The sequence below is a fragment of the Rana temporaria genome, chromosome 3 (genome assembly GCF_905171775.1).
Source record: "Rana temporaria chromosome 3, aRanTem1.1, whole genome shotgun sequence".
Lineage (NCBI taxonomy): Eukaryota > Metazoa > Chordata > Amphibia > Anura > Ranidae > Rana > Rana temporaria.
In genome coordinates, this window is record NC_053491.1 from 923,570 (window position 1) to 934,538 (window position 10,969).

Sequence of the window (10,969 nt, forward strand, 5' to 3'; positions counted from 1 at the left end):
TGGAAAAACACACACAAAAAACATCTATATATTACTGTATATACACAAAATCCCTAAGGTTGGAGTGGAAACTGCACCCTCTCGTCAGAGGGCGAAATTTCCCTTCCTCCCAAAGAGACATCAGTAAATGCTGAGATTTCCCTCAGGTCCCGTACACACGAGAGGATTATCCGCTGGAAACGGTCCTCCGGACTGTTCCAGCGGATAAATCCTCTGGCGGATTTTGATCTGATGGTTGTACTAACCATCAGATCGAAATCCGCGCGGAATCCATCCGCAGTGACGTGTTGCGCCATCGCCGCAATGATGACGCGGCGACGTGCGCGACGCTGGAAGATAAAGACTTCCACGCATGCGTCGAATCATTACGACACATGTGAGGGAGGGGAGCGGACGGATTGATCCGGTGAGTCTGTACAGACCACCGGATCAATCCGCTGGACAGGATTCCAGCATGCTAAGAAATTTATATCCGCTGGAAATCCATCGGCCCGAAAAATATCCGCGGATAAATATCCGCTGGGCCGTACACACCACAGGATCTATCCGCTGGAACTGATCTGCGGATAAATCCCAGCGGATAGATCCGCTGGTGTGTACGAGGCCTAAGTTGCAAGAAAAAAACAAATATGTACATTTAAATCTTTCTGCTGTAGTAGAAAAAAAAAACTGCAGAACACTGCCCCTGGTGGTCAGTGCGCTGGTACTACAAAGGCAGTCCACTGTTCACTTTAGAACACATAGCAGCAGAAGGGAGATGTAGAAAATAATATCTTCTCCTCTTTTCCTGGTGCTGTGAAGAAGCCGGCAGAACCCTTTCCTTTCTAACTGACCAAAAACCCTCCCGAAGTTCTGCACAAGCAAACAAATGTGGATCCGGTGGGATGAAAACACAAACTGGAGAGGGGTAAAAATCCTTGGGGTAGATCCACAAAGATCTGCCAATCTTTAGGCAGGCGCAGCGTATCTCAGATACACTACGCCGCTGTAACTTACTTTTTCTTCTTGTAAATCCTCAAAGAATCCGCGTGGTAAGTTACGGCAGGTATGGGGTTGGCAATACTGGTACTGGATGTACCAACTCCCCATGTCAGTTGCAGAACATCTGGGCTTGGTGCACTCCAGCCGGAGCGTTTCTTCCTCCTCCGAGACTTGTTGGCACGAAACCCTCCATAAGATTGAGACTCAGGAAACTCGGCTCGAACCAATGATCATCTCCATCACCAGACAAAGATCTCAAAGGTATCGTACTCCTCGGCAGGTAAATAGGTGCGTTCCCCAATAGGAACGTTAGACAAGTCCAGTGTTTGGGCAGACAGGCCTCAACCGCAGCCGCGGGAAGCCTGTGCGGGGCCCACTGTGGCAATGACACGCCATACAGAGACCACATTGGTAGCGGTAGCCTCTGGTACAGCATCCGTTTGCACGCTGACCACACATTCTGTCTCTTCCGAGACTTCGCTTACCTTCGGTGATCTAATTGAGGGAACAGCCGATGGCAAAGTAAGCGTGGACGAAATGGTCATGACCTCCATATCAGCAACCGCAGCAGGTGGGGAGGGTTCCGGCCATGGGGCCTAAGATTGAAGACCCCATGGCCGGAAGGGCCTAATAAAAATGATTTTGCTACATATTATAGAGACCACAAACCATGAGATCTGAAAATCGATCGATCCTGATCTACTGACCAACCACCCCACTTCCTGAGCCCCCAAATCACCCCCCAGTACAAACACCCCCCAAATCACCCCCCAGTACAAATACTCCCCAAATCCCCCCCAGTACAAACACCCCCCAAATCACCCCCCCAGTACAAACACCCCCCAAATCACCCCCCAGTACAAATACTCCCCAAATCCCCCCCAGTACAAATACTCCCCCAATCACCCCCCCAGTACAAATACCCCCCAAATCACCCCCAGTACAAATACCCCCCAAATCACCCGCCAATACAAATACCCCCCAAATCACCCCCCCAGTACAAATACCCCCCAAATCACCCCCAGTACAAATACCCCCCAAATACCCCCCCAGTACAAATACCCCCCAAATCACCCCCAGTACAAATACCCCCCAAATACCCCCCCAGTACAAATACCCCCCAAATCACCCCCAGTACAAACACCCCCCAAATACCCCCCAGTACAAATACCCCCCAAATCACCCCCCCAGTACAAATACCCCCCAAATCACCCCCCCAGTACAAATACCCCCCAAATCACCCCCAGTACAAATACCCCCCCAAATCACCCCCCCAGTACAAACACCCCCCAAATCACCCCCCAGTACAAATGCTCCCCAAATCACCCCCCAGTACAAATACCCCCAAATCACCCCCAGTACAAATACTCCCCAAATCCCCCCCAGTACAAATACTCCCCCAATCACCCCCCCAGTACAAATACCCCCCAAATCACCCCCAGTACAAATACCCCCCAAATCACCCGCCAATACAAATACCCCCCAAATCACCCCCAGTACAAATACCCCCCAAATCACCCCCAGTACAAATACCCCCCAAATACCCCCCCAGTACAAATACCCCCCAAATCACCCCCAGTACAAATACCCCCCAAATACCCCCCCAGTACAAATACCCCCCAAATCACCCCCAGTACAAACACCCCCCAAATACCCCCCAGTACAAATACCCCCCAACTCACCCCCAGTACAAATACCCCCCAAATCACCCCCAGTACAAATACCCCCCAAATCACCCCCCCAGGACAAATACCCCCCAAATCACCCCCAGTACAAATACCCCCCAACTCACCCCCAGTACAAATACCCCCCAAATCACCCCCCAGTACAAATACCCCCCAATTCACCCCCAGTACAAATACCCCCAAATCACCCCCAGTAAAAATACCCCCCAAATCACCCCCCAGTACAAATACCCCCCAAATCACCCCCCAGTACAAATACCCCCCAAATCACCCCCCAGTACAAACACCCCCCAATACAAATACCCCCCAAATCACCCCCAGTACAAACACCCCCCAAATCACCCCCCAGTACAAATACCCCCAGTACAAATACCTCCCAAATCACCCCCCCCAGTACAAACACCCCCCAAATCACCCCCCCCAGTACAAACACCCCCCAAATCACCCCCCCAGTACAAATACCCCCCAAATCACCCCCAGTACAAACACCCCCCAAATCACCCCCTAGTACAAATACCCCCCAAATCACCCCCCGGAACAAATACCCCCCAAATCACCCCCAGTACAAATACCCCCCAAATCACCCCCAGTACAAATACCCCCCAAATCACCATCAGTTCAACCCCCCAAATCACCCCCCAGTACAAATACCCCCCAAATCACCCCCCAGTACAAATACCCCCCAAATCACCATCAGTACAACCCCCCAAATCTCCCCCAGTACAAATACCCCCCAAATCACCATCAGTACAACCCCCCAAATCTCCCCCAGTACAGACACCCCCCAAATCACCCCCCGGAACAAACACCCCCCAAATCACCTCCCAGTACAAACACCCCCCAAATCACCCCCCGGAACAAATACCCCCCAAATCATTCCTAGTACAAATACTCCCCAAATCACCCCCCCCAGTACAAATACCCCCAAAGATCTCCTCCCCCGGTGCTGGCTGCTTTCATTGTTTGACTTTATTTTTTGTGCAGCAGATTACATTATCTTTTCATTTCTGGTATCTGTACCCCCCCACCCCCCCCCATACTGAGAGGAACCACAGTGCTTACGGGGGGCACCAATCAGACACCTACACCTGGATTCCGAGGGACTTCATTGTGAGCAATAAGATGCTGGATTTGGGCCCCAACGTACCGGCCAGTAGAGAAGGTTTGATAAAGACTGGTGGGCCATTGTCCCAGCAGTGACCGACCCCCCCCCCAGACAGGACCCCCCCATACTATAGGGATTGGGGGTCATTCTCGGCTCCGCCTTCTGTAATACAAAGTGTGGAGATTTCATGTGGCATCTCTTCCACTTGTTGAAGTGTTTATGGTCGGTCTCCTTTCTTTGATTGGAGAATTATGGGGCATTATTATAATGAACACCCACCCTTCACCCCGGGGGGGCAGAGAGCGGGGTGCTGCTTGGAGGGTTGTGGGAACTGGGGACCCCAGGAAATGGCGGCTCCTTTGGGGGTGAGAACTATGATATGGTTCTGCTGAAAAAGACACATAGGGCCAGATCCACAGAGATTTAGATCGGCGCAGTGTATGTGAGATACGCTACGCCGCTGTAACTTACTTTGGGCTGGTTTGAATCCTCAACGAATTTGCGCCGTAAGTTACGGCGGCGTAGCGTATCTCTGGCGGCCTAATTCAAATCGGTGATCAGGGGGCGGGTTTCATTTAAATGAAGCGCGTCCCCGCGCCGAATGAACTGCGTATGCGTCGTCCAGAAATTTCCCGCCGTGCTTTGCGCGAAATGACGTCGCAACGACGTCATTTTTTTAACTTAGACGTGAGTTACGTCCATCCCTATTCACGGACGACTTACGCAAATTTTTGTTTTTCAAATTTAGACGCGGGAACGACAGCCATACTTAACATGGCAAGTCTACCTATACGCCGAAAAATACCAGCTTTAACTATACGCCGGAAAAAGCCGACTACAGACGACGTTAGAAAATGCGACGGCCGCGCGTACGTTCGTGGATCGTCGTAAATCACTAATTTGCATACCCGACACGGAAAACGACGCAAACTCCACCCAGCGGGCGACGAAGTATTGCATCTAAGATCCGAAGGCGTACGCCTGTCGGATCAAACCCAGATGCCGCCGTATCTTTGTTTGAGGATTCAAACTAAAGATACGACGCGGGAAATTTGAAAGTACGCCGGCGTATCAGTAGATATCAGTAGATACGCCGGCGTACTTCGTCTGTGGATCTGACCCATAAAGTTCAACCAATAATAGGAAACCTCCATACTGTATACATAATCTCTGGATCAATAATCGGACATTCCCTGGATAAACAATCTCTGGATCAATAATCCTGAATGGTAGTCTCCTAGTGACAATCGCGTATCGGAGGGGTGGACGGTCCTGATCTGCGTCCTCCGCCATGTTATTTCTATAGGGAGGAGGATGAAGTATTGATCGGTGGAGCGTTATTGGGACCTTTGCTCCGGAATAATCACAGGACTTGAATAATTCACTCCGTCTCCCGCCGGCTCCTCACACCGCCGGCGCATGCAGATTGTCACTTTCATTAGTGGCGCGGATTCACGGAATGCCAATCAATATCGGATTTTCTCAGTGATCAGAATTTGACAGCGTTATAGATTTTCCTGCACCTGCAGTTCACCAAATCAGCCACAAGATGGCGCTGTGACAGTTCAGAAGATTTGTCTGAATAGTGGCGACGCGTTTTCCTGAGATCTCCATACAATACGGGGGGGGAGGAGAAGTATTGGATAGACGGCCCCCTCTTTTCCAAGGGTTCCTCCTGTAGAGATCTGTAATGTTTATCATCAGAACTCTTCATCTGTGAGATCCAGAAGATCACATTGTATCATTTTAATTAACCCCTTCCATACCGCGCCTATTCCGGCACTTCTCTCCTTCATGTAAAAATCATCATTTTTTTCTAGAAAATTACTCAGAACCCCCCAAACATTATTGGCCAGATTCACGTACGGCGGCTTAAAGTTGTGCGGGCGTAGCGTATGTAATTTACGTTACGCCGCCTCAAGTTAGAGAGGCAAGTGCTGTATTCGCAAAGCACTTACGTCCTAAGTTACGGCGGCGTAGCGTAAATGTGCCGGCGTAAGCGCGCCTAATTCAAATTGTGAAGAGGTGGGCGTGTTTTATGTAAATAAAGCATGATCCCACGTAAATGACGTTTTGAACGAACGGCGCATGCGCCGTCCGCGGTCGTATCCCAGTGCGCATGCTCCAAATCACGTCGCAAATAGTCAATGCTTTCGACGTGAACGTAACCTATGCCGAGCCCTATTCTGAATCGTACATACTAAACATTGGCTGCGCCATCTTTTTGGTGGTTTATCTTTACGCCTGAAAACGCCTTACGTAAACGGCGTATCTTTACTGCGACGGGCGAGCGTACGTTAGTGAATAGGCGTATCTCGCTGATTTACATATTCTAGGCGTAAATCAGCGTACACGCCCCTAGCGGCCAGCCTAAATAGACAGCTAAGATACGACGGCGTAGGAAGACTTACGCCGCTCGTATCTTAGCAACATTTAAGCGCATCTCAGTTTGAGCATACGCTTAAATGTAGGACTCACGCCGGCGTAACTATACCTGAATCTATATATATATATATGGGTTTTTTTAGCAGACACCATAGGGAATAAAATGGCATTAATTGCAACTTTTTATCTCGCTCGGTATTTGCGCAATAATTTTTCCAATGCCTTTTTTTGGGGAAAAAAATAATTGTTTTTAGGAATTAAAAAATAACAAAACATTAAAGTTAGCCCAATTTTTTTGTACAATGTGAAAGTTGATGTTATGCCGAGTAAATAGATACCTAACACGTCACGCTTCAAAATTGCGCAACACTCATGGAATGGCGCCAAACTTCGGTACTTAAAAATCTCCATCGGCGACACTTCAATTTTTTTTTTACAGGTTACCAGTTTAGAGTTACAGAGGAGGTCTAGCGCTAGAATTATTGCTCTCGCTCTAACACACGCGACGACACCTCACATGTGTGGTTTGAACAGCGTTTACATATGTGGGCGGGACTTACGCGTGTGTTAGCTTCTGAGCGTGAGCTCCCGGGGACAGGGGCATTTTATTTTTATTACCGTATTTATCGGCGTATGCCGCGCACTTTTTTGCCCTGAAATTCAGGGCAAAATCGTGGGTGCGCGATATACGCCGATACCCACGCCGAGTTTGAACTACTGCGCCGACATATACCGAGCGCAGTACACTTGTGTATGGGCAGGCTCGGGTTCTCTTGCAGTCATGTCCTGGACGCACAGGACTATACACAAGTGTACTGCGTTCGGTATATGCCGGCGCAGTAGTTCAAACTCAGCGCAGGAAGCAGGGGTCGAGCAGGGAGGACACCGCAGAAGGATCCCGGACCCGACGAGGACACCACCGAAGCCGCAGACGGACGCCGGACCCCGACGAGGCACGCCGCGCAAGACACCAAAACTGAAGTACTAAAATCTTTTTTTTACAGGAATTGCGGGTCCACTTTAGGGGTGCGCGCTATACGCCGATAAATACGGTATTTATTTATTTGTACACTTTTTTTTACATTTTCATTTTTTTTATCACTTTTATTCCTATTACAAGGAATGTAAACATCCCTTGTAATAGGAATGGTGTGTGACAGGTCCTCTTTATATAGAGAGGCGGGGTCAATAAGACCTCCCCCTCCCCACATCTCTCCTCCGGGCTGGAAATTCACTGATCTCGTGCCGACAGCCATGATCGCAGCTCTGTTTACTTCCGGGTACCCGGGCGTGACGTCATAACGTCACGCCCGGGCCTCTGATGGTCATAGAGATGACTGGGCACCATCTGGTCACTGGAAATCTCTATGGTCATCATCCGGCACCGGAAGATTCTTTCTCCGGGCCCCCGATGGCACGGAGAGCCTGGAGAAGCACCGGATGGCGGGGGAGGGGGGGACGTCCCCTCCCGCCGCCTATAAGAGCGATCAAGTGGTGGGACTGCCCCATGATCATTCTTATGGTGCGCAGAATCGCTGGCAGAAAATAGTGATATCTGAATGATGCCTATAGCCAGGGCCGGGACAAGGGGTGGTCAGAAGGGACGGCTGCCCTGGGCACAGCATATGTTATAAGGTTGGGTGCGCCGCAAGTTCCTTCTACTATAAGGCTGACGGGAGTAGTGACATCACTACTTCTGTCAGCCCCTCGCTGGAAGCAGCAAGAAGAGGAGGAGAGCTGGGAGGAGGTGCGGGCTGTGCTCTCTCCCCCTCCTCCTCATAAGCTCACACATAATGAAGGGGAGGGGTGCAATTTGGCATCTTTGCCCTGGGCACTGGATGATCTTCTCCCGGCACTGCCTGTAGCTGCACCCAGGGCTTTTTTTCAAGGGGAACTTGGGGGAACTCAGTTCCACCACCTTTGGCTCAGACCCTTTGGTGCCTCCTCACCACAATCACTTGTAAACACAGAAGTCTGGTTTCTGTGTTTACAAGTGACAGTTCTGCACTCTGTGTGTAACCCCCCTGAACTCTGCATTCTGTATGTAATGCAATCCTGGTATTTATTGCCCCTTTAAGACCCTTCTACTGTTTTTGAAATCTGAACATCGTGGTTGAGTTCCTGCACCTATTTTCTGAGAAAAAAAGCTCTGCCTGCACCCATCACTCAGATATCCCCCTGAAAGTCCAGGTCGTCACATGACGTCCTACGGTAGAGGAACCTTTGTTTGCAGCTACAGAGGTCAGACGTTTCCTGTAGTTCAGGTTTGCACACATCTCAGGAGGGATTTTGCCCCTCCCCCATACAGAGCTTCTCCAGATCTTTCAGGTTTCGGGGTTGTCTCTCTGGGCAATACGGACTTTCATCTCCTCCAAAGGTTTTCTATCGGGTTCAGGCCTGGAGACTGGCTGGGCCACTCCAGGACCTTGAGATGCTTCTTATGGAGCCCCTCCTTTGTTGCCTCGGCGGTATGTTTCGGGTTGTTGTGATGCTGGAAGACCCGTCTGTAACGGAACGTCCCACACTCCACTGAGTGCTTCCGTCATATACCGCTTCCTATCAGTCTGGATATAGATATCGGATATTCCAGCTGCTCACAACACACAACGAGAGGAGACTTGTCTGTCTGCTGAACATGGAGGGTCGGATTCAGATACGAGATACGCCGTTGTATCTCTGAGTCCGGCCGTCGTATCTATGCGCCAGATTCATAGAATCAGTTACGCATAGATTTCCCTAAGATCCGACAGGTGTAAGGCTCTTACGCCGTCGTATCTTAGTTGCATATTTACGCTGGCCGCTAGGTGGCGCTTCCGTATATTTACGCAATGAATATGCTAATTAGGTAGATACACCGATTCAGAAACGTACGTCCGGCCGGTGCATTTTTTTACGTCATTTACGTTCGGCTTTTTCGGCGTATAGTTACCCCTGCTATATGAGGCGTAGCTAATGTTAAGTATGGCCGTCGTTCCCGAGCCGAGTTTTGAAAATTTTACGTCGTTTGCGAATAGGGCTGGACGTCATTTACGTTCACGTCTAAACCAATACGTCCTTGCAGCGTACTTTGGAGCAATGCACACTGGGATATTCGACGGACGGCGCATGCGCCGTTCGTAAAATACGTCAAATACGCGGGGTCACAGTTAATATACATAAAACACGCCCACATCATCCCCATTTGAATTAGGTGGGCTTACGCCAGACCAAATACGTTACGCCGCCGTAACTAAGGGCGCAAGTTCTTTCTGAATACGGAACTTGCACCCAAATTTACAGCGGTGTAACGAATCTGAGATACGTTACGCCGGCACGTAGATAGACCATTCTATCTAAATCTAGCCCGGAGTGTTTAATAGAACCAAGAATACAACCTTATATACAGTAGAAGAGGTAACCAGAACATAAATTTACATGAGCTAATTAACTAATTATTTACCCAGACAAGGTGACTCCGAGATATGACCTTTCAAGGTGGACATCCCGTCTCCTCTCACCTGCTATACAATACACATTATCATAAGTGTAAACACCAGACATCTTCACATAATAGCAGGGTCAATTATCACAGAGAGATGGCTGGAGGTGAGGACATTAGCATCTATGAATGAGTCACTCTTACAACCAACCCTTCAGAATCAACAACCAGCAAATAGTTCTACAGATATCCTGGGAGATATTGTGAATAATAATTACATAATAATCCCATCTCAGGTAGTGCAAGATATCACTCCTCAGTTATCCTATGCCCCTAGTGGACATAGGATGATTTTAGACATAAGAGGGTCCGAGTCTGTCACACCATCCATGACCCATCTTCAGTGATCTTACTGAGGGAAGGAGGTTGTTGGCCAAGATCTCGTGATACACGGCCCCGCCCATCCTCCCCTTAATATGGTGCAGTCGTCCTGTCCCCTTTGCAGGAAAGCATCACCAAAGAATGTTTCCACCTCCATGCTTCACGGTTGGGATAGTGTTCTTGGAGTTGTACTTGTAACGGAATGACCCGGGACACCCAGAGACTTTGTGAGGATGGGGGATACTCCTGTGTCAGCGTCACTGATAACTCTTGGGTCTGAGTCCACTCTGTGCCCTTTGGGCATGGGGTGGCAAGTGAATCATAATTCATGTATTACATGAGATAGGACATCACGGACAGTTCATATTGCAGGATCTTGAGATACTGCAAGATGTTGGATTGTTTTGGCGTGGATAGTGATTTACAGTATATTCCTTAAAGCGGAGTTCCACCCTATTTTACAACTTCTTTGCATTCGTTTTTACACTGCCCCCTTAAATACATTTGGTATGTTTTATTTTTGTCTTTTAAAAACTCACGTTTTTATCTGTGAGTCTCTTATTCCCCCGCCGCGGCGGAATGGCCCCCCCCCCGCCGCATCCAGCGCTGCTATGCCTCCTGGGATATGTGTCTCTTCAATCCCAGGAGGCTGGGCTGAACATCGCAGCCGTGGATGAACATCTCGGGGGGCGGGAGGGAGGGAGGGCAGTGCCGCCCATAGAGGTGGTGTCCTTCCTCTTCTCCCTCTCCAACTCCTCCCCCGTCCTAGCTCCTCCACCCGTCCTAGCTCCGCCCCCGTCCTAGCTCCGCCCCCGTCCTAGCTCCGCCCCCGTCCTAGCTCCTCCACCCGTCCGTCACCGCCGGCCCGTCCTCCTCCCTCCACCACCCGCCCACCTGCCATCTGTCTCCTGTGCACGGAGATACAGATCATCAGGCAGAGAGAGCGAGTCTCTGTCTGATAGATCTGTATGTGAGAGCACCGAGCATAGTACAGCCCCGCCTCCCTGTACAGCC